General features: G+C 34.5%; 1 long non-coding RNA gene across 1 annotated transcript in view; it reads left to right on the forward strand.

Annotated features, from left to right (window-relative positions):
- Positions 1-21,989, forward strand: part of LOC116148912 (uncharacterized) — a 97,959-nt gene extending 75,970 nt beyond the window's left edge. Inside the window, exon 4 of the long non-coding RNA XR_004132500.2 lies at positions 21,347-21,989. This is a non-coding gene — a long non-coding RNA (uncharacterized LOC116148912). The remainder of the gene's footprint in view (positions 1-21,346) is intronic.
- The last annotated feature ends 3,384 nt before the right edge of the window (positions 21,990-25,373 follow it).

Here is a 25,373-nt window from a genome sequence, read left to right on the forward strand (position 1 = left end):
CTGATTTGGTAAATTTTTGCTTTGGACTAGGACTCTCTCAAGCAGAACTAAAAGATCACACAGCTGAAACTCTTGATTTGCAATTTCCAAAACCCCTCAACTTATGTACAAAATTATGGCTAGCAGTTGTCTGGAAGTCACAAAGAATGATGGCTAGATCAGGGCCTCCTACAAAGTGTTACAGGAATCAGCATGGGGCAAGCCTGTGCTTAACTTGTTGGGATAAAGGAGAAAAAGAATTAAGAACCCCCATGCTTTACTTTATGCCCTCATTTTTCATTCAATTAGGGTAGATTATAAAAACAGTAACAAAAACTAAAACACACATGGTAACAATATCCTAATGTGTTTGAGAAATAATGCACAAGATGGACTTAAGCACCTCAAAAATTTTTGGGAAACTATTCAGGGGTCTAAATGGAAGTCTGGTATTTTGATTACCTGGACAACTTTCCTTCAGCTCTGTTCACATCATCAGCTTCCCTCTCACCTCTATCAGTAATGACTAGTAACTCAGTTTTATACCTGTTTCTTAGAGAGTGTATTAGAAAGCTTCCCTCAAAAAAAAAAAAAGAAAAGAAAAAGGAAGGAAGGAAGAAAGAGAGGGAGAAAGAAAGAAAGAAAGAAAGAAAGAAAGAAAGAAAGAAAGAAAGAAAGAAAGAAAGAGAAAGAAAGAAAGAGAGAGAAAGAAGAAAGAGAAAGAAGAAAGAAAGAAAGAAAGAAAGAAAGAAAGAAAGAAAGAAAGAAAGAAAGAAAGAAAGAAAGAAAGAAAGAAAGAAAGAAAGAAAAGAGAACAGAAGAGAAGAGAAGAAAGGAAAGAAAAGGAAAAAAAAAAAAAAAAGAATGCTGTTGCATTTTCTGTGTCTTTGGAGAGTTTTGCCCTCAGTCTGAAACTGGGTTAAGACATTTAGACCTGAATAACTGGAAAGTGTTTTCTAAATTGAAGTGCCTTGGTGGTTGACAATTGAAGAATGATTTACAATTCCTGGAGTAATTTGTGGGTTTGGTTTTTAAAACCAGTTCTTAATATTCAAGCTACTTGGAAGTTGAAGCTTGAATAATAACTAGTTATTTCTAAAATGTGGAATTTGTCCAGTTTTGAGTAAATGCCCACACTGATATGTTTTCAAAAATGTAAATTACCATATTCAATTGTCCTGGGAACCAATGGAGAAGCACTAGGATTTTTTCCTCTAGATTATAAAATAGTTCACTATTAGAAAATTAAAAACTAAAGAGAGCAGATTTTCCTGTGCAGCTCCCGTACACTTTGCAGTGGCCCTACAGTATCACTGTATATATACCTCCAGGTTTTACTAGCACATATCTTGAGAGTGAAAAAGGGAACCACAGCATCTTGTGTATTTTTTCAGAACAAAAGTTCATGTTACATTAATCCAGACTTTAAAAAATAAATACAAATATCCTGGTATTCCATCAGTATAACAGTTTTGAATTACCCTAGCAATGAGACCAGCTCAATTCTTGCCTAATCTTAGCTATCATAAACAAAATAGTGTCTGCCTCTTTTTATCTTTCCTGAAATTAGTAAGTGTTGAAGATATATGTAAGCTAAAATAGTGTTTTAAAGAGCAGAGGCAACCAGACAACTAAGAACTTGAAAACTGAGTTTATATCTCATCTGATATTCTATTCTTACCACCTAAGTAAAACCTCTACTCATTCTATCATCAATCCTACAAATAATTATTTATACCCTCTATGTGTTAAATGCCTTGGTAGAAGCTAGGTGTTCAAAGATTTAAAAACAAACAAAGACACAAAATGAAATAATAAAAAACACTACCCCTGACTTTCAGTAGTCCCTACTGTGGAAACAAAAATATAACTCCTAATAAAAATCCTATACAATATGACTGCTATAGTAGAAGTATGTACAAAATTCTAGAGAAGTATAAGGAAGGAAGGATTTGCTATCTCTAGAGAAGCTAGAAAGAAGTCTTATAAACTGTGTCTCATGTTAGTGTTCTCCAGGTGTGAGAAAAGAATGATCATAATGAGGGATATGAGCAAAAATTCAGAACTGTGAAGGGAAATATTTGGGAACAAATATTGATAAAGATATTTGGATCCATATTACAGTGTTGTCTATATTATGTTAAGAAATTTACTTATATTCATTTAAGATAATGAAGTCTTTTATGGTCTATAAGTAGAGGAACTGACAAAATCTGAGTTGGATTTACACAAACCAATCAGAACTATAAACAAGTCTGGGGAACAAGACTCTAGCAAGGAAGGGTAAACAGCAGGCTATTGAAAAGATGAAAACCTGAACCAAGAAAACTGCAGTGGGGATGAAGAGGAAGGGTATGGAAATTAAGTTCCTCAGCCTGAGACACAACTGTATGTATTCATCCCTATGTCCATCATGCCTCCCTCTCAGCAAGCTCTCTTCTAAACTGTTCCTGTGTTCTTCGTATTTCCCATCTACCTCCTTTTAAAATTATGATATATTTCAGGCATACAAAAGCCATAAGGACTAATGGAATAAACACCTATGAAACCACTACCCAGTTTAGGAAATAAAACATTAATAATGATGAAGGCTTCTGTGTGGCCTTCCATGTTGATACATGTAGCTTTTGTTTCTTGATTTTTATTGCTTAGTAATGTTTTATTGTATAAACCTACCAAGATTTATTCGCTCATCTCTTGTAAATAGACATTTAGAATGTTTCCAGTTCTTTGATGTTGTATGCAGTGCTGCTATAAAAATTACTGTATATGTCACTTTCTATACACTTTAGGTATGAACATAACAACAGAATTCCTGTCAGAGTGTGCATTTTCAACCTCATTAGGTATTAACACATTGCTCTCCAAAGTGATTTTGCCCATTACACTCTCACCAGCAAATTTGAAAAATTAAAATAAAATTTAAAAATAAATAAAATAAAAACTATTGGTGTTTCACAACTTCACCAAAACTCAATATTGTCAGACTTCCAATTTGTTGCCAGATTGTGTCAGACCTTTTAAGCCAATGAGGGTTCTTTGTTTTTTTTTTTTTAATCATTTTTTTCTTATTGAAGTATAGTTAATTTACAATGTTGTGTTAGTTTCAGGTATACAGCAAAGTGATTTAGTTTTTTATATATATACATATGTATATGTTATATATATTCTTTTTCATATTCTTTTCCATTATATTATAAGATATTAAATATAGTTCTCTGTGCTATACAATAAGTCTTTACTGATTATATATTTCATATATAGTAGTATGTACATGTTAATCCCAAACTCTTAATTTATCCCTCCCCTGGGCCTTTTCACCTTTGTTAGCCATAAGTTGGTTTTCCATGTCTGTGAGTCTATTTATAGTTTTAAATAAGTTCATTAAATTAGTTCACTAACATATGATTTCACATATGAGTGATATCATATGTTAGTTGTCTTTCTCTTTCTGATTTGCTTCACTTTGTATGGTAATCTCTAGTTTCATCCATGTTGCAGCAAATGGCATTATTTCATTCTTTTTTTGGCTGTGTAGTATTCCATTGTGTGTACACAATGTGTGTGTGTGTGTACCCACATACCACATCTTCTTTATCCAGTCATCTGTCCATGGACATTTGCTTCCATGTCTTGGCTGTTGTAAATAGTGCTGCTATGAACATTGGGATGCATGCATCATTTCAAATTAGATTTTTCTCCATGTATATGTCCAGGAGTGGGATTGCTGGATCATAGTGGTAACTCTATTTTTAGTTTTTTTAAGGACCCCCCATACTATTCTCCATAGTGGCTGTACCAATTTACATTCCTACCAACAGTGTAGGAGGGTTCCTTTTTCTCCACACTCCCTCCAGCATTTGTTATTTTTTGTTGCTGTTGTTGAAATATATAACTTTATTCTATTTTTTATTTTTTTTTATTGAAGTATATTCAATTTACAATGTGTCAATTTTTGGTGTACTGCATAATATTTCAGTCATACATATACATACATACATATATTTGTTTTCATATTCTTTTTCATTATAGGTTACTACAAGATGATAAATATAGTTCCCTGTGCTATACAGGACTTTGTTGTTTATCTAGTTTATATATACTAGTTAATATTTGCAAATCTCAAACTCTGAATTTATCCTTTCCCACACCCTTACCCCCAGTAACCATAAGATTGTTTACTATGTCTGTGAGTCTGTTTCTGTCTTGTAGATAAGTTCATTAGTGTCTTCTTTTTTCTTTTTTTAGATTCCACATATGACTGATATTTTTCTTTCTCTTTCTGGCTTAACGTCACTTAGAATGATAATCTCCAGATCCATCCATGTTGCTGTAACTAGCATTATTTTATTCTTTTCTATGGCTGAGTAGTATTCCATTGTATAAATATACCATAGCTTCTTTATCCAGTCATCTGTCGATAGACATTTAGGTTGCTTCCATGTCTTGGCTATTGTATACAGTGCCAGCATTGGTTATTTATAGACTTTTTATTGATGGCCATCCTGACTGGTGTGAGGTGATAAGTCACTGTAGTTTTGATTTGTAGTTCTCTAATAGTGATATTGAGCATCTTTTCATGTATCTGCTGGCTGCCTGTATGGTCTGCTTTAGAGAAATGTCTATTTAGGTCTTCCGATCATTTTTCGACTGGGTTTGGTTTGTTTTTGTTTGTTGTTTTTTTTTTATATTAAGCTGTATGAGCTGTTTGTATATTTTGAAAATTAATCCCTTGTCAGTAGCATCATTTGCAAATATTTTCTCCCATTCCATAAGTTGTCTTTTCATTTTGCTTATGGTATTCTTTGCTGTGCAAGAGCTTTTAAGTTTAATTAGGTCCCATTTGCTAATTTTTGCTTTTCTTTTCATTACTCTAGGAGACAGATCCAAAAAAATATTGCTGCAGTTTATGTCAAAGAGTGTTCTACCTATGTTTCCCTCTAGGAGTTTTATAGTATCTAGTCTTACATGTAGGTCTTTAATCCATTTTGAGTTTATTTTTGTATATGGTGTTAGAGAATGTTCTAAATTCATTCTTTTACTTATAGCTGTCTAGTTTTCCTAGCAGTGCATATTGAAAAGACTATTTTTTCACCATTGTATACTCTTACCTCTTTCATCATTGATTAATTGACCATAAGTGTGTGGATTTACTTCTGAGCTTTCTATCCTGTTCCATTGATCTATATGTCTGCTTTTGTGCCAGTACTGTTTTGATTACTGTAGCTTTGTATTCAGTATAGTCTGAAGCCAGGGAGTGTGATTACCTCAGCTCTATTCTTCTTTCTCAAGATTATTTTGGCTATTTGGGGTCTTTTGTATTTCCATGTAAATTTTAACATTTTTTGTTCCAGTTCTGCGAAGAATGGCATTGGCAATTTGATAGGGATTGTAGTGAATCTGTAGATTGCCTTGGGTAGTATGGTCATTTTAACAATACTATTCTTCCAGTCCAAAAACACAGTATATCTTTCCATCTGCTTGTGTCATCTTCAATTTCTTTCATCAGTATCTTATAGTTTTTGGAGTACAGGTTTTTTGCCTCCTTAAGTAGATTTATTCCTAGGTATTTTATCCTTTTTGATGTGATGGTAAATGGAATTGTTTCCTTAATTTCTCTTTCTGATATTTTGGTGTTAGGGTGTAGAAATGCACAGATTTCTGTATATTAATTTTGTATCCTGCAGCTTTACCAAATTCATTGATGAGCTCTAGTAGTTTTCTCATAGCATCTTTAGGATTTTTTATGTATAGTGACATGTCATCTGCAAAAAGTGACAGTTTTAGTTCTTCTTTTCTAATTTGAATTCCTTTTATTTTTTTTTTCTTCTCTGATTGTCATGGCTAGGACTTCTAAAACTATGTTGAATAAAAGTGGCAAGAGTGAGCATCCTTATCTTGTTCCTGATCTTCGAGGAAATGCTTTCAACTTTTACCGCTGAGTATGTTAGCTGTGGATTTGTCATATATTGCTCTTATTTTGTTGAGGTATGTTCCCTCTATGCCCACTTTCTGGATAGTTTTTAATCACAAATGGATGTTGAGTTTTATCAAAATCTTTCTGCATCTATTGAAATGATCATGTGGTTTTGATTCTTGAATTTGTTAATGTGGTGTATCACATTGATTTGTGAATATTGAAAAATCCTTTCATCCCTGGAATCTCACTTGATCATGGTGTGTGATCCTTTTAATGTATTTTTGGAGTTGGTTTGTTAGTATTTTGTTGAAGATTTTTGCATCCATGTTTGTCCATGATATTGGCTTGTAACTTTCTTTTTTTTTTTTATGATATCACTGTCTGGTTTTGGTATCAGGGTGGCTTCATAGAATGAAGTTGGAAGTGTTCCTTCCTCTGCAATTTTTTGGAGTATTTTCAGCTTTGGCTTTTGCTCTATGTGAGATGGGGAGCCAGGAGCATTTCAAGTAGAAGGATGAAATGATCTGACAAAGCAGGATTATTCTGGCCACTGGATTAAGAAGAGACTATAAAGAGGTAAAGGGATAAAAACCTGTCAAACTAGTTATATGGCCATTGCAATAATCTATTCAAAATATGATGAAGTATTAAAACAGAGTAGTAGCAATGGAGGAGTGAGAACTGAAAATATATCCAGACTCTAGGCATGTTTAGAAGGTGGCAACATTTTGAAAATAAATACAATGGATTGGCTGTTAGTGTGTGAGAGACTCCAGGGTTTTAGCATGAGTAATGAAAGAATTCAGTTCCTATTTACTAAGATAAGGAGGAATGCAGGAGGAATAAGTTTGGAGGAAAGATTAGGACTCAGTTTTGGGCTTCAGATGTTTGAGAAAACTATTAGATAGATTGAAGATAGAAAAGTCTAGAATTAATGTGATTGCTCAGACCTAGAGTATAAATTTTGGAGTCTTTATTATATAGATAATATTTAAAGTCCTGAGAACAGAAGAGGCCACCAAAAGAGTAGTGTAGTCAGAGAAGAAAAAAGGTCTGTGAAAGAAAGGTCATATTTAATGGGAGTTAAGAAAAACTAGCAAAGGAATCAGGAAACAGAGGAGGAAAGCCAAGAAAGTGACTGTGCCAGAAATGAAATAAAATGTGTCCCCTGTTGCTGACACATCAAGGAGAACTAAGATTTGATCATTAGATTTTAGCAACCTGAAAGTCATCACTGATTTCTCAACAGAAGTTTTGGCAGAGTGATATGGGTGAAAGCTCAATTAGAGCATTTTATGAGAGGACAAAGGAGAGGAGTTAATTATTCCTTGTATTATTTTTGCTATAAAGGGGAATAGTGTAACAGGGCTGTTGCTGAATGGTGGATTGGGATCAAAAGAGGATTTTTTTAATATCAGAAAAGTATTTAGCATATTTATGTGCTTATGGGAATGATCCAAAAAATAAGCAAAAAAATGATGATGCAATGGAGAAAAGAGACAAATGCTAGAGTGATGTCCTTGAGTAGGTGAAAGGAGATGGGACTAGTGGACAAGTAAAAGGTGTATGGACAGTTAATTCATCAGTTGTGGTCAAAGGGAAGGCAGAATTAATGGGCATGGATGCAGGCTGAGGGATAGAAGTGGTGGTGAGATGGCGTAGAGTTGACGATTTCTTAGTGAAATTGAAAATAAGCATTAGCTGAGAGTGCAGAAAAGGGAGAGGTATTAAAAATTTTAGTAGAGAGGATAAGGTATGGAATAGTGACCTAGGAGAAAGACACTAGAATTAGTCTTCATGATTTTTAATATGTCTTGGATTATTTCACTAAACCAGTCTCCTAGTTTCTGTCCTTGCCCCAAATTGATTCTTTTAAAACAAGATCATATCACTCTATTTAAAACCTTCCAATAGCTACACATCTTGCTCAGAGTAAAAGTCAAAGTTCCTCATGTCTCCTACAAAGCTCTACACTGTCTGTACCCATATTGCCTCTCTAAACTCACCTACAAGTGCTTTTTCCCTCACTCACACCATCGAGGAAGGAAATTGTGTCTACTTTGTTCACTGCTATATCTTCAGCACTTAGAACAGTGCTTAGTACCCAATAGGTACTCTAAATACTAGTTCAGTAAATGAAAGGGCAGAATTTTAATGGTAAACCAGGAAGAATATAAGCAAAGTCATCCAAATTACAGCCTTTTTCTAAACTTGCCTTTTATTGGGATGTATGGGTAATCATGTCCTTTTTTGTTATTAACTGGCAAAATTTGGGGCCAGACAGGAGTTGTATTCATTTAAGTGCCACTGAAACTTGCATATATCTTTCACTCAAAAAATTTAAGAGATGGCACTTCAGGATATTTTTTGTACTGCAGGTTGAGTTATATGAAGTTTGTACCTCATATATGTTTATATTTAGACATGGTCTAACATGATCTAACCGCATTCAAAAGAACAAACAAAGCCAACGTGGATAAAACTATGAAACTTGTTATGGATGTTGTTAAGGATACATTTTGTTGTTGTTGTTATTTCATGATAATCCCATTATGAGACTAAAAGAGAAAATATTTATAATCCCACACTGAGGAATAGTGCTTCTTTTATCATTATGGTATAAATATTGCAAATCATATTACTGATTCTGTTCCTTTCTTTTCCTTGGCTGTTAGGACCACAGAGTCAAATGTATGCCTTCTTTTTGTCAAGCATTTGTTAGTGGTGGGCTCATGTCTGCTCCTTCAATATTAAAATGACTACGTGAATAACCAAATACACAAGAAGTGGATCATGCACGCTCAGTGACCCAATTCTGTGTACCTGATGTCTAAAGGACAAAGTAGTGTATTAAAAAAAATGCACCTCTCTTGCAGGACATGTGCACTACTTCTAAAATGCATTCTAAGGGCTAACCTCACTTCTTGCTTCATCTTATTTATTCCACTACTCCATTTTCTTAAAACCAATTTGGTTCCCCCATTTAACTTTTTTATTGAGGTACAGTTGATTTACAATATTATTTTAGTTTCATGTGTACAACATAGTGATTTTAAAAATTCTACAGATTACATTATATGTCAAGTTATTATAAAATATTGGCTATATTCTCTGTGCTGTACAATGTATCTTCGTAGCTTATTTATTTTATACATAGTAGTTTGTACCTCTTAATCCTCTACGCCTATCTTGACCTTCTCCTCTTTCCTTTCACTTTACCAAATTACCTTAGAGGTTCTCCATGAATGTGAAGGAACGTTAGTCTTTTAGGTTTCTGTGGAAGGATCAAAACTTAGGCGGAAGAATAGGTGATTCAGATGGAGCAGCATATCCCCTTCTCTCCACCAGTACACTGGCTTTCACTAGACTGCAGAATGTGGTTTGTCTAGAGAGGATTCTCTCAGTAAGTCGATATTTTAATCATATTCACCTTCTATTTCACCAAGTTTCTTCTCAGGAACAAGGACTACAACAAACTGTATTCTGAGACAGAATAATAGTAAACAGGCAATTGCAATTGAGAGGAATGAGTACATTAATAGGGTTGAGCATGGGGTGCTGTGAAATCACAGGATGAGCATATAACCCAACCTTAGAGATCAGGACAGGTTTCCTAGAGGAAATGATTCCTAAACTGAGGTCTGAATCATGAGTAAAACACCTACAGCACTGAATTCTCTGTACCACTCTTCAGTTGCATGCTCAACTCTGTATGTAACAGCCTTCTTTTGAAAGTTTCCAAAGGATGTTTTTCATGGATTTGGTTGTGGTGAACCCATTCTTTATTTATAATGCTTCATACACAGTTCTTCCCTAAAACAAAACCCCCACCTCCCACCCACAACCAGCATTCTTGGGAAAATTTATATATGAAATAGGTGCTTTCACCATGGAATTATGAATTAGCAATGTGATTTAAAAACAGAAATAAAATGTAATCTATCAAGTCAGTAATTTCACATTGAAACCAAAGATTTCCTCATGGCTAAAACCCAATCTTATCAAATTACTAAAGGTTACAGTGTTTTCTTGGATCATTTTTTATTTTTACCAGGGCCTCAGTTAGAGTCACTAATCTCCAGGCTCCTCAGTGCCCTCAGGCAACTCTTTTTTACAGAGCATGTCCTCAACTATATGCTTGGCTACTCAAGTTATTTTAGAATCTGTCCATTATCATTTAATAAGGGGGAAAAAAAACATATCCCATGTCTCTGGCATATGCCATCTTAATTTTTTCTCCTTCTTTCGCATCTAATTTTTATATATACTTTCTTGCTACTATTGTTTCATGTATCTCAATCTTGTCTCCAACCTGCCTGCTTTGTTCCCTTGCTTGGATGGGTTGTAAGTAGCATGGCTGCTACATCCAACCCTGCAGGCTGGATGTGCCCTCTTAATTCCAGGGCAGCATCCTCACAGAGCAAATCTGAGCATCCTCCTGGAACTGAGCAATGTGGCAGTCCTGGGGCTCCATGCAAGAGTTCTTTTGTATTTTCTAGGTGTATCCAAGGTAGTGAACCAATAAATCTAGGTTGTTTAACTAATTATTGATTGTTTAAAGGTACAAGCTCATGTTTTATGTGGCTATAATCAATAAACATTTTAAATTTTCCATAAGCTTTTCACTTCTAATAGTTTAAATTTTTTTCTAATAATCTATAATCCATTTTAAATGATCAGAATAAATGTTAGCCCAGTATTAAAACATTTAAACAAATCTATTTTTTGAGGGCTTAGATATTTAGGTCAAAGTAAAATTTCTATTTTTAGTTAATAAATGTATTTGTATGTGTCTCAGTAATAAATCCATTAGATTAAATAAGATTTAGATATTAAGAGCACAAATTTACCAAATTTTATTTTTACTTATAATACCTCAGAAAATAGTCTTTGGATATTTATAAAACAGTAATAAAGGCAAAATCCTTCTTTGAATATATGTCTCATTGAAAAATGAACAGTTTATGTCTTGGACTGACATCAAAACTGATAATTCTTGAAATAACTGCAACATGATAAAATGTACTGCTGCTTGATGGTTTCTCTCTTTTGGCTAATTTCATGATTTACTATATTTTCTCCAAAAGTGGTGAAATGGAGGTTTTTCTCTGAGTTTTAAAGAGGAAGTAGAATGCAATGATCACATAAAATTCAGAATTTAAACTTGTTAAATAAATGACCTCGGAGTTCACAGATCAACTTATAAAGGATGCTCTCTATAAATTATTTTATAAGAAAGCAAATGCTATAATGACCCTACATTTGGAATCAATTGAAATGTGCAAGTGCTTTTAGGTTGACTTTTGAACTCCTCTGATTTGTGGCACAGATAAGAGCAAATGATGGAGTAATTAATTTGTGCACAGTTTCTTGGCAAGATAATGAATATGGTGAAGTAAATAGTCGATGATTTCAGGCTAACTTCAATGTATTAAGCACTTTAAACTCTTTATTCAGACATAAAGTTCTGTCATTAGTACTTGAAGAATGTTTTCAACTTCTTGGTCTTCCTTGAGATTGGTGTCCCAAGTCAGGGCCTCTTTGATTGTCCATCTTGATACAAAGTTTGGCTCCTGTTTTTGTCCCCTACACTTGACTGTTTGCAAGGCTGTGGCCTTGTTTTAACTGCTGCTACCTTCAAGTGAATTTTAAGTTTCCCATTCTAATCAAGAGATCCATTTGCTTGTCCTAGAGCTTCTCCACCCCAGATTACTGCCGAGTGTGCAGTGTGTGCATATACACATGTAATTTTGTTTGTGTGTTTGTTGTCATGAATGGTAGAGAAAAGAATGAAACTAAAATACATTGTCTGTTTCCTATATGTACTTCCTGTAAGGTACTTCCTTACTTTATTTTCTTTAAACTCTACAATTTGTGAACAGAAACTATACTCGCCCAGTTAAAGCATGTGTAAGAAATCTACATAAGGAAACAAATGAGAGAGGCCGCGGATGTTGGTTAAAGTCACATAAATAAAAAGTGTGGAGCCAGAATTTATACATAGGACTCTATACCCCCTTTCTGAAGAATGTTTCTCAAAGTCTACTTGCAGCAGAATCTCCTTAGGCACTTGATTAAAATGCACAGTTATGATTCCCAGCCCTCCCTGCCTCATGGAAACCTAGGGATAGGTCCCAGAAACACTGCCCTAATATGTCCAGAAAATTCAAAGAATGATAGACTTTTAAATGATCAAGAAATACTGGAATAAGGATACAAAAACTCAAATGACTTTTCCACTTGAAAAATTTTTTATGGAAAGTGTCAGGCACCTGAAAATAAGGGTGTATAGTGACAAATGTCTTTTCAGGGATGATTATGGCTTTACACAAAGTTGATGCCAATAAATCTTTTCTACAAAGCTCAAGGCTGGCAGTAAATCATTTTACCTGGCACTGCAATTCCAAAAAGAAAGCTAGTGAGGACAATATTATGAATGTTGCTTTCCTGGCACTAGCTTTGAAGATTAGTTGTGTTGGCATAACTTTTTTCTCATGGCCTGTTTTTAAGTTGAGAATAGAAAAATGTAGTCATTCATCTATGGAAAAATTATAAAGACTGGAAATGAGGAAATAAACCAGAGTCCAAGACATCCAAAGGGAAATCATCATTCTGTGCATTAAATGAGCTGGTTTTTTAATGAATAGAGCAAAGATATACCACATTAACATTCAATGAGACACCAAAAGAAAAGAGTGTTAATTTACAAAGAGGACATTATTAACCTACTAGCACAAATTTAGGTTATCAAGAATTTCTAAAGCTTCTTTTTCAAAGAGAGATGAACTGATTCTTCATTTTTGTCACTATTTCACCTTAAATCTGGTTTTAAACAGGGCCTACTATTTTTAAAAAAGCCTAATATTGCCAGAATCTCAATGTATATATTGTTTCTGGACTAAATTCACCATTAAGGATAGAGTGCTTCTGCACAGGCATTTAGTTTAAAAGAAAAGAAAGAAGAAGTCAAATTTGAAAACAATTGGTAGTGAAGAAAGATGTCAGATTGCCAAGTAATAGCTGACCAGAAGAGCAACTAGTATCAACAAGAAATGCACAGAAGAAGGAAGCTTGTCATTGATTATAGAAAAGAAAGAATATGATTTACTTCAGTTGTTACTAATTTGGGGAGGAGGGGAGAGCCTGATATCAAGGTTGATTCAGCATCCAAAAAGAAAAATGAGATGTGTGTAATCATATCAGGTCTTGTGTGAGTCAGGCACACAAACCTAAGAGGTAAAGAAGGTTTCTTGATTAAAGCTAATTGGAGCCAGAGAATGAATAGTTGAACTTAGAGACTTTTCTAGTTTTCTGACTATGAATACATAGGAATAAGTGAAAATATAATCATTTTTTTCACTTTTTAACAAATAATCTTTCAAAAAGTGTAGCAGGATAATTTTATGCCATCCTGACAAGTTGGAAGTTATGAGAGGAAGAGGAGCTGACATCCTTTCTTGGCTCACCTTGAAGGTTCTCTGGTTGGGCTTATCCAGTCAGAATGGGAAGGGCAGGCAAAAAGCTACCAAGAACTGAATGCAATAGTTGATTTTGATTAAAAGCTTTATTCATGACAGAGGTGATAGAAGGATAGAAAAACTTGAAGAGCTAGGATGCTCTGCCTGAGCAACCCAATTCTGCCACATAGGCACAGAGACAGTGTATGAATTAAAAATGAAAAATCAAGCCTGTCAGCCTCCACTCATTCACCTGGCCACCTTGATTATTGATAATTATTCTAGCTCCTCTATAGTCTCTCTTTGGGGTAATTTTCTATATTTCTGTTGATTAGATATTGCCTATCAGAGATACTCTAGGGAAATAGGGAAAAAGACAACTCCTGTTGCTTGTATTTTAAAAATATGAAGACTATTTGCAGAATCAGTTTATAACCCCCACAATCACCAGGGCAGGGCAGTGAGACTTTCCTTCTCCATAAGCTTCAGTCTTCCTGTCTGTTACTTCACTTCACTGTGTGTGACTTGTGATGCTTATTTCAATGTAACTTTCTCTGAAGAAGATACTAAGGAAGTGAGACATCATGGGATCTTCCATAGGACCTGATGATGTGGTGATGATGTTCTCTGGCCCTGCTGATGGTAGTCAAAGCTCAGCACAGAAGTATGACATCCCAGGCAGGAAACCACACTTGTCAAGGGACCAGCCACTAATGATTAATCCAGATTCGCTCTTGGCACCGCAAGATTCCTCTTCTGGTCTTGTTTTGTGTGCAGGACAGCCCAGAGGAGCCTGATATTTTCTGTGGAAAATCAAGTGGTTGCATTTTCCTCAAAGCTAATTGGTGATTGATTAATGTTCTTTCCTTCATTTAGGCAGTTTGATCTTCATCACTAAGATGTTTCCTGCTGAATTAATGTGCCCACTTTCCTATTTTAATATTTAGACTCAGTACCTGTTCACTAGGTTTGCCATTTTGAAAATTATATTTTAGTATTTTAACACAATAAATTATGATTTATGAATCCTAAACAAAACTGACAGAAGTCTGTAATTGATTAGACCCATCTTTTGGAATGACCCACACTTTCAACTTTTTAAAAATGTTACTGATCTAATATCTTAGTTTCAAAAATGAAGTTATCTAAAAAAGTATGATTGACATTTTTCAGCTTACTTAATTATTTTAAGAATTTATTTTTATGACTGTCCAGTCTGATAACAGTTCAGTATGGTTGCCCTGATACTATATTAATTCTTAAATTGGAACTAGTCATAATAAATCATATTAAATATTTTTATGATTAATTAATTTGAATATGTGGTTCTATTTAATATGAAATGGAATTAAAATAAGCTAATAAAAGGAAAAATATAAAGAAAAATTAGAAATATTTATGAATATATGCATGAAAATTAATATTACCATTTTTCAAAAAGAAACAAATACATAAAATATATTATAATGCCTTTAAGCATGGCCTTTAGCATCAAACTGATCTCACTAGCTGTGCTGAGTACTAGCTGTGTGTCCTCAGGCCCTTTTAAATTCTCAATTTTTCACATTTGGAAAATAGGAGGAAATAATAGTGTTTGTGTGAATTAGATAACATTTGTAAAGCAGTTAGCATAGTGCTCAACACATAATGATAACAATTGGTAGTTATTGCACATTTTGTTGATACTTACATCTTTATTGTTCAAAGTAGGAGACAATCTCAAAAAATTTTTGTGCACTTTTGGAACTTATGAAAAGCCAAATTATTAATTAAGAGCAAAATCTCTTCCTTGTGTTTGTTGGAATTAGGAATATTACACCCTAGAAACTGAGAGACTTAATCAAAATGTTTGTGGGAAAATAATTAAACTGCTTAAGATAGTAGAATCAGACTTCAGACTTAACCATGTCCCTCAGCAAACTCATCTTCTTCACCACACTCTTACCCCATACCTCTTCCTTCCATGGTTTTCTCCATTTTGATCCATGATAAATTCACCCTTCCAGGTGCTCAAACGAAGAACATCAAGAGTTATCCTTGACTCCTCTTTTGTCTTTTACATGCCACATCCAATGAATCTACAAATCCTGATGATTCGCCCTTCAAAAGATTTGACTGTTTATCTCTACATCTGCTGTTCTACTCTGATCTAACCTGAAGCATAAAAAAATTACATCCTATATTGATTTGCAATTCTATAAATATACATAAGTATTAAAATATTCATTACTTTTTTCATTTTGAAAATAATCTTTAAAAAATTTTCTATAGATATTTTAAAATAAAAACCTCAAAATAAAGAATATGCAGTTATTCTTCATAAATAATGCAGTTAAAATATATCTTAAAGCTTTTATTCACGTAAGTCATAGTGTAAAAATGTAGTAATTGCAAACCTCTATAAATTACCTTTAACAATCAGTATTTAGTTATCAGCACAAACTGAATTGCATTAAACTACATTTCTTCTATCGTTAACTTTGGGATGACTCTGCTTTGTTAGCATCATTTCTATATCTTGTTTGTTTCATTGTTTGCTTTTCTTCTATTGGGGGATTATTGGAATAGTGAAAATGAAGAGCCAAAGAAGAGGAGGAAGACATGTGTTACTTGGCCTTTCACACTGATTCTCACTAACCCATGTTTTCATGAGCACCAGATTCACCAAGTTTTCAAAGACGAAATAGCAAGTGTTTGATGAGGAAGGAAGTTTGGATTTAATTTTCACTTTGAGACATATGGATACTATTCCCTGAAAAAATACTGACATTCTGAAGATGTTCAAGCACTCTTAACTCCAGAAGCTACCAATAGCCACAACTGCATGTGAGGCTCTGGTGACTCTGAGGGCTGTCAAAGCAGAGATGTTAGAAACCAGCTGCCTCCTTCATTCATCCTTTGAGATCAGCAAAGGTGAGGGTGGACTTTTCTACCATCACATCCAAAGACAGAAAATGATTCAAATGCTATGAGGCAAAATAACAGCAATAATAAGAAAGATAACTTTCCTGCAATTTATTGAGCACTTTCCATGTATCCAGGACTATTTCAATCACATCTCCTATGTTATATAATTTCATCTCTAGAACATAAATAAATTGTGGGCTTTCCCCAGAGGAATGGCTTAAAATTATAAACAGCACCCTAAATCTTCATAGCAGTTCAAAACCACCCCACAGACAAATATTTTTAAAGGTTGAGGTAGGAGTTTTATAAGCACAGTGAATTCTGTATGGGAGATCCTTCATTGATATATCATAGCAGATCTCTGAATAAACATTGAGTCCAAGACACTATGTAGATATAACCCAGAATAGCAATAATCTTGTCCTCAGCATTGCTAAAATTGTTTCTTAACTTTCCTTAAGTGTTTATCATACATCAGAAATTTCAGATGTATGACATTTGTTTTTCAGAATTCTTGTATTATTTAACATTTGTCCTCCATTTCTTACATATGTATATATATACATATATGTATATAAATATATATATATATATTTTTTTTTTAATCAAGAAAAAAATTTCTGGGTAACTCTTCCTCTGCTATCATGACCAAGAACTGGAACAATGACTGATGCACCAGCATATGTTTCTAATTCAGAATGCCTTATATTCTTTCCAGGGAAGGAAAAAGTTTAAACTTAAGTAGCTGCTCTTTATCAGCATACTGGTGGAGGAAGAAAAATATCACCTTTTACAAACTCTCTCTTCATCGCTCCTTCTTTATTCTGCAGATTTTATCAGCTCAGTCTTTGAGGCAGTATCTACTAATAGAGAGTTCAGATCATAACTGTTGCCTGATCCTTCTTCCTAAGATCAAAGTAGACTAAACTACAAACTTGAACTTAAATAAGAAATCTAAAATGTAAGCCTGATATTCTGTGTTGAACATTTGCAGATTCTGGAAGACTTTTATCACATTCTTACAGTTCTAGCACCCTGATTGTGTTTTAGGTAACCACCATTACCCCTCTAAGCAGCTCATGTGCTTCAGAGAAGTAGCTTCATGAGCAGCACATGTGGCTCAGGCCTAAACTAATTAGCATTACCTGAGTCCATAACTGGCTCAGAGATAGTAGCATGACCTAATTTAGTGCAACTAGAATGAAGCCTAAGACTTTAAGTCAAAGGTTGAGTGAATAGGACAAATGCAATACATTAATGAAGAATCATATAACCTGAGAGCTGCTGGCAGAATTTTTGGAACAACAAGGGAGAATCTCCTGAGACTGGAGCTGAGACTTTGGAGTTTGTCTGTTACACAGCATTATCACAATAAAAACCTACCTAGTCCACCAAAGAAGGTACTAGATCAGGTTCCAGATATTTGTGGTATATCCTTTAGAATATTACCAGTGAAAAGTAAGATAAAATATACCGAGGCAGGATGATAACATTCTAAACACTAGAAGAAATATGTTCTTTTTCTGCTAAGGTTGCTAAGCTTGGAAATTTTGAACCTGGTATCACTGGTCATCTTCCCTGACACAATGAGGAGTCTTGCAGAATGAAGCTAATTAGAGACAGTGATGAAAGGCAGGTAGAGTTAGTGAGAGAGAAAAAGAAAGAGAGTAAAAAGCAAGAGAGCAGGAATGCAAGAGAAACCAGGAGTGAGTGAGCAAATAAAAAGAAGGGGAATGAATAGAAGAAACAGTTTCATATAGATAAAAATTTAACTTTTGCAGACAAACATTTTAGGTTACACTGACCCTGTGGCTGGCATTTTTCAAATATGAAATACAGATAGAGAAATTATATGTTTATTAGGCAATTAATCAGTGCCAAACTGTATTAGATGCAATCATTAAAAATTAATGTAGACCATCAGAAATTGTTAAAGTGAAAAAAGCTTAACATGTAAAAAATTACAATGTAATGTGTAGGAGCTGTTATATAGAGAAAGATAATAAGTTTTAGGGAACACGAAAGAAAGAGAAATTAACTCTAAGTAAATGAAGATGCAGAAAATATGGAAAAAGAGTTCACATAAAATGTAGTTAAAAACCAAAGGATAAGCAGAAGTTGCCTCGCAAATAAATTATGAATAAGAACATATGGAAAGCTTGCATTAGTACCAGAAACTTAAAATTCATGTAAACTGGATCAATTTATTACCCTCTATTACCAATGTCCTATGCACTCAAACAGGGAAACAAAAATCTGCATTCAAATGGCTACTTTTAATACACCTCACTGATTTTCTTCAATCTTTTCTTTTTATTTAAAGCTTTAAATTATGCTAAACATTCTCAAGAGAGGATGAGTCTGTGATACTAGACCTACTCCAAAAAAAAAAAAAAAAAAAAAAGCATCAGCCAAAAGAGATAACAGTACCAGCTATATGGAATGACTCAAATGGCACCTGATTGGCTCCTGCTCATCTTTACTATTTCCAAATACTTCTCATTTGTCTAAAATGGTTCATTTCCTTTTATCACCAATCCAATTAAAGATTCAATTGAATGAGCAAATTCATGTTTCAAAGTGAAAGAAAAAGATCAAAGGTGTCGGGGGTGAGGGAGGTGGGTTGTAGTCATTTACACCCTAGTTTAAGTAGTTTGCTTCCCTCTTTGTCACACATTACAGTGTGCAAGAAACCAGTCCAAGTGCAGATGGCAGTGTTGTGGTCAGAATTATGAATTTTCTTAAAGTCAAAAAGACCTGGTTTGAATCTTGTCTCTACCACTCTACCAGCTTTATGAGCTTGAGAACATTATTTAATGTTTGGGGTGTCTCAGTTTTCTTATCTGTAAGAGAAACATGGTTACCTACTATTGTTATATTAATGTATATACTTGACTAGCACAGTGTCCAGAACTTGGTTGAGAAACCAATGAATGGTAGCTATTGATACTAGGGTGGAGGAAAAGAGGTAATTTTGTCACAGGAGCAATGAGATCCTGGGTGACTGGAAGACAACAGAGGTTTACTTTGCCTTTTCAGTACTTTTGCCTGTGACAAGATCGGAGGTGCAGACTCAACAATAATGTTACAACCAATGTGGAGTTGATACAAATGCATTGCCACATGTCCAATGTTTTGGTGATAAAAGGATCACATGTAGTTCATTAATATTGCATCAATATTTGATGATTCTAGATTTTTGTTTTTACTATAACTTTTCTTCTTATGACTGGTCCTTACAGAGACAGGCAACAGCACTACACAGGTGCTTAAAGGAAATGCAAAGACAGTCTTAAAGGTGAATATTTTAAATGTCTGTATCCTGGACTACTTTGCAAAGACATATTTTACCAGATCATGTTTTTGAAAGCAGTTTATGGCTGACACTTACAAGATTTCTCCTTTTAAAATACATGCACGTTGAGTACAAACTGAGCCAGAAGTGTTATTTTTTTATGCTTGTCATCAGCATGTTAACATTCCCCAGCTGTCCATTTCAAAAGAACAATGGAGCCTACCTGTGCTGTAAGTGTGCTGGACTCTTCCACAGGGCAGTCACTGTGCTAAGAGACAAAATACAGAGTTGCTCTTCAGACTCCTGCACACCACTTAGACCAAACTCAAAGCCATGCCCTTGAAAAGTGATAGAGTAAAACTGCATTTCAATTTCTGTTTTTCCCAAATCTGGCTAACGTAGTTATTGACAGAACTAACTGTATTTTGTGATCAGAGCTATAAACTATAAACCTCAAGGTATTTTTTTCTCTTCCCAGTGGTTGCCCTTGATAGTAAAGTAATTACTATATTATCAGTATTCACTCAATTTCAACACTGAGGATTTCTCCACAAAGCATCTGAAGAAAAGTGCCAGACCACAAGGTAGTTTAATCAGATTATTTCTGCGTTTCACCCTGACTTGCTTCAAGTATAAATGCATGTTCTCTGGGTTATTCCACCTCTGAAGGGCACAGGGATTTTTTTTTTCCTTTTTCAGTTTTCAGTGTATAGCAGTATACTAATGTGAAACTGTTTATGGGATTTTTGACTCCATAATTTTAAATCCAATATTTATCTTTTCAATATAATATTCAACCCTTGTTTTGTGCATTTGACAGGATTGATCTTTGTCCTGAAATCATACTGAAATATTTTTAGTTTTCCACGCTTCCTCTTGTCTTCAGGACTTGGTCATCCTGAGCTGTTGAGACCTCATGCAGAAATCCAGAGACAGAGTTGAAAGATGTTACTCTTTCTCGTCTCCAGCCAGTAAACTATTCGCAAATTAAGACAAAAGCCTCAGTGTAAAGACCAAGTCAAGGGCATGGATAATCATTTTCTAATTGTGTATGTATTTTATTATATAGAATAATTTAAATTATTTTCAGTGAATTCAAAACACATCAGAAATTTAACAATTTGAGCAAATTCTGAATATGAAATTACCACAGTAACATGTAGGCATTTTTAAGTACAATTTCAAAGAGATTTTTAAATAGATAAATGGGAGAGGGAACAACTTACCCATTATCTTTTAGGAGCCCATTATATAGATCACAAGGCAAGAGCAGTCTTTAAAAATTAATATTATAAAGTACCTATAAAGAGTTTTTGTTATCCTTCATAAATAAGAAGAATTAATATTTTCATCCTATTAAGTAATAGTATGCCCAATTCATAATAAGAAGAGGAAGAAAAAGGAGGAGGAGAAGAAGATGATGATGACACAGGTTTGGAAGCAAAGACCAAATCAAGACCATCGTCACCACACCATTTGTTAAGACCTCTAATTCCTTTAAAGTGACCCCAGTAAGTCATTTCACTTGTACAAAATGACTCTGGGTAAAGAGATCATATATTGGCCTAATGGAAGCCTAAAGAGTGCAAATTATCTGTAATTAAGCCTAGAAGAGTGTTTTCTACTTATGGATCTGGCTATCGGTAAGATATATCAACAGTAAACAATGAAATCAACAATGTTTTGAAAAGGTTGTGGTGCCAACATTTCTATCAGCCTGGATTAAAAGAGGTTGTGATTGTTTGAACAATGAAACTACCCTTGAACTCCCAACTTTTTTTTTGACAGGCTAAGGAAGCTGTTCAGCAGCCAGAGAGGGAAATTTCTCCCAAATAGGATATTGGAAAAGGAAGGACTTCCCAGAGGTGAAATCAAGAGTCATAAAGAGCAATGGACTATGAAGCTACCTCCAGGAAACAAAACTGAAGATTAATTAAGTAAAGTTCCCTACACTCAGGTTAGTAGACCTTATAACAATTCCTCAATGGGATTTCAGAACTGTTGTGGACCAGTAACTGCTGGGTTCTCCCTTTCTTCTCATTTCTAAATGGAAGTGTTTATTGTGGTTACACTATTTAATTATGGATGTATAGGTGTGTATTTTATCATGTGTGGGTACAAATAACAAGTCTTTCAGTTTATAGGACTTTGGCTCAATAGAGCTACATTTTGGCATGATAGAAACTCAAGATCCTGAATTTCAAGCTAAATGTTTTTATTAGATCAGACCTTGGAGTATCTTTAGGATGGGGTGATTACATTTGGCTTACAGGAAGGAAGTGAACATTTGTGAACAGGAGCAGGCTGTGGTAGATTACATTATTTCACAAATAATAATCCCCTCCATACACTTAACCATTCTTCTCTGTGAGCACAGTATGTTTTCCTTTCCACTGACTTTGGCCTGGGTCATATTACTTTCTAGTGAAACTAATAGATTGCATCAGTAGACATTTTAAATGTGCTTGCACATTGCACATGTTTTGATACCCATTTTTCCCTCCAAAATGAGAACAGCATGTCCAAGATACTAGCTTAACTCCTTCAGCCTGGGATATGAAATGAAAAATTACTTGTCATGGAGCCAAGGTCTAGTTCAGTCAAATTCAGCTAAGCCCAGCAGAGCCCCCACCCTCATGAATTTGGGCAAGTAATACGTATTTGTTTTTATAATCCATAGAGATATTGGGATTGTTTGTCACTACAGCAAAAGCTGGCTAACACAAGTTTTGAATGAATTTATTATTGAAAACAAAGAAGCAAAAGTTATATTGTCTATAAAAATATTTGTTTATATAGGGAAACCATGTAAGGGTCTGAATGTACATAAATAAATGAACTCAATCAGAATTATTCATAAGTAGAACTAGCAGAGGTACTAGTTGAGTTGCTTGGCTATTTGGCTACTTGGACAGTAATTTTTAAGTCAAAAGTAGAGACCCTAGATTCAAAGGCCTCAAGGGGATTTTGACAGGCTTTTCAGACATCTTCTCTAAAAAAGTAATCAAGAAGTATGTATAGACCCAAAAATCTAAAAGATATTCCAGTATATATTAGAAGATGTGTCAAGGATGTTGATACTTAAAGAAAAGTCTGCATGTTTAAAAAAGGAAATACCAATGTTGAATGCTTGAGATATTGATCGTTTAATGTTGTATACGCATGCCAACTTGAGTAGGAAGATTTTGTACTTAGTGTGTAACTCAATTATGTATTGTTTGTTCTTTGAATTTTCATCATCCCATAGTAGAGAGTACTTTTTAGACGGAAAAATAGACAAAGGAGTTTTACTTAGAAATATGTTTTGGGTGGCATCTATATGTCACTGAGAAAAAAATTGAGTTGTTGAATGTTGCGGCAAAACCCTAGGGAATTATAAATTCAAGAGTTAATTAGAAGCTCAACATGCAGAAGGAAGTAGCTAAATAGACTTACCTAAGAAAGTCCATCATCTGACCACAGGGCAGACTAATCTCCTTATTCATCTTTTAAAATGTTCTTGTAATTGTTAGCATCATCAGTGTAATTCTTAAATTCTATAAAAATATTTTTACAAGAACTGGCTCCACCTCATGGATTGCTAGCTTTGTGAACTTTTAAATAATGTATCATATTCATAAAAATAATAGAAAGATAAAGTTGTTAACGTGTATATGTTACTGAGTACCCGCCAAACGTCAATCTTCTGATCCACTGAGACAGTATAAAAGAAATGACTGTTTATTCCAGGAGCCTGTCATTTAACAGGTGTGTCAAGATTCCTATGTGCAAAATAATTAAGTAATAAACTCAAGATGATCAATGATTTTTGTGTTAAAAAGAAAATGGTTCAGGAAATAAATTCTTTGGATGCTTAGAGACTGGGATAAACAGAAAAAGGGCTAGGGAAATTTCATACAGGAGTTAGACTTAAGAGGAGTTTGTCCTTACAAATTGGTGAGATTTATTTAGGTAAGTTCTAAGAGCAAGAAAAAAGATGTATACATGTATACATAGGAAGCAGTAAAGAGAGCACAGTAGTGTCTCAAGGCAGCTAAATTGCTGAGAGGCTTAGTGCTAAAGGAAATATGTTTTGTGCCATATTTATACTCGAAAACCCCTACTTGATTCACAGACACTAATATTGCAGATGGAGACTATGGCTAGCACAAGTAAGATGAGAGTAAGCCTGTCTGTCAGGATCCCAGGGTCTCTAGCTTCTTTAGCATCTTTTGCCAGCTTGGTGGGTATCACACTTAGCTAAGCGAGAAGGACTACTAGAACATAGGACTTCTGACTGGAAGAGTTAAAGCGAGTTCTAGTTAAAAAAAAAAAAAAAAGAAGAACCAATCTGTGAGATCCTCATTGTGTTAATGAAAGTAACAAAACAACATTCATGAACATACATTGTCCATGTCCATGTCTTCATTAAGCTGTTACTTCGTGGAATGGGAGAAACTCTTCATTGTACGTGAATGGGTAATAAGTGCATAGGTATTCGTATTATTTGGTTCTGTGAAGAGATTCCTTATGCCATGTGATTTCAACTTTTTTGACTGTGGTCCACAGTTAAGAAATACATTTTAAATCACAATCCAATACACACATTCATAACTATGTCTGTATTGATATATACACTAAACATACAAATTGTTATAAAACAATACATGCTTTATATTCATCTAGACATGAGTAGACTGTGTTTACTATTTACTGTAGCTGTGGTGTCAGAGGCAGTAAATTCCTTTTAGTGTCATTGCTTTTGTCTCCCCCATAGTCTTTGGGTTTTCACAGAGACTTACTAAACAGGATCTGAGGCTTGTAGTTCTTTCAGCTATAAAATTCTGATATTATACAGGAGCCCGGTGGATGTTGTGGTAAGGTGTAGGAGGAGGGAAAGTATTCTATAGTCTTATGATTAGATCTCAGTCTTTTAATGAGCTTGGACTGGGTATTTCCCTTCCCCCAGATCAGTTAGACTCTTGTAAAATCCCAGTCATTTAAGCTCTGGAAAAACAGTTTCTCTTGAGGGTAGACCTTGTTAAGAAGAACAGAAAGCTCTGGGTGTATTTCAGAATGGTTACTTGCCCCCTTCTCCTGCTGGAAGCATTAGGGGATTTGTCTCTCATCTACACAGTGAGAACTGGATAGGGCATCTAGAGGTAAAACTCAACAAAGCGTGAGAGTCCCCTTAAAACTGGACCCCTTGGAGTTTTTTAACTCTTCGTATTTTGAGAGTTTTAACTTTCAAATATTGAGCCACTTAGCAATTCATCAATTACAGTGTAAAGAATTCCTACCAATACTAGCTCCTGCTGCTGGCTTCTGCTCCTGGTAAACTGTGATTCTTTATTTTCCTGTCTGTCTCTCAAGTTTTGGGAGCAACAGTTTGTCTTTTGGCCTCCACTCCCTGATGAATCTATGAATTGATGGCTTTCAGTTTGTTCAGCTTTTTTCTTGTTGTGAGGATGGGAGTGACATCTTCCAAGCTCTTTTAATACTTTATTATGTGCGAGTAATACTATTTTTTTCTATTCCGTTTAATCCTATATCATTTTTAAAATTGTCAGTTACAACCTACTAAACTGGTTTACTTTTGTGGTTATAGAAGCATTAAAGGAAACACAATTGACTTCTTCTATAACCTTAAAATGGGAAAACTATGACTCCAGAAGCAATAAAAAATGATGAACTTGATTAGATAAAAACTTAAAAGGTGATAATAAAAACAGCCAGATAAAAAAACCTCAAATTATTAACTGAGAGAGTATATGTTACAGACAAAGGGTTAATATCTCTAAGATATATAGAAGCTTCTAAAACTAAAGGAAAAAGA

This window comes from Camelus dromedarius, chromosome 20 (assembly GCF_036321535.1).
Source record: "Camelus dromedarius isolate mCamDro1 chromosome 20, mCamDro1.pat, whole genome shotgun sequence".
Classification (NCBI taxonomy): Eukaryota; Metazoa; Chordata; class Mammalia; order Artiodactyla; family Camelidae; genus Camelus; species Camelus dromedarius.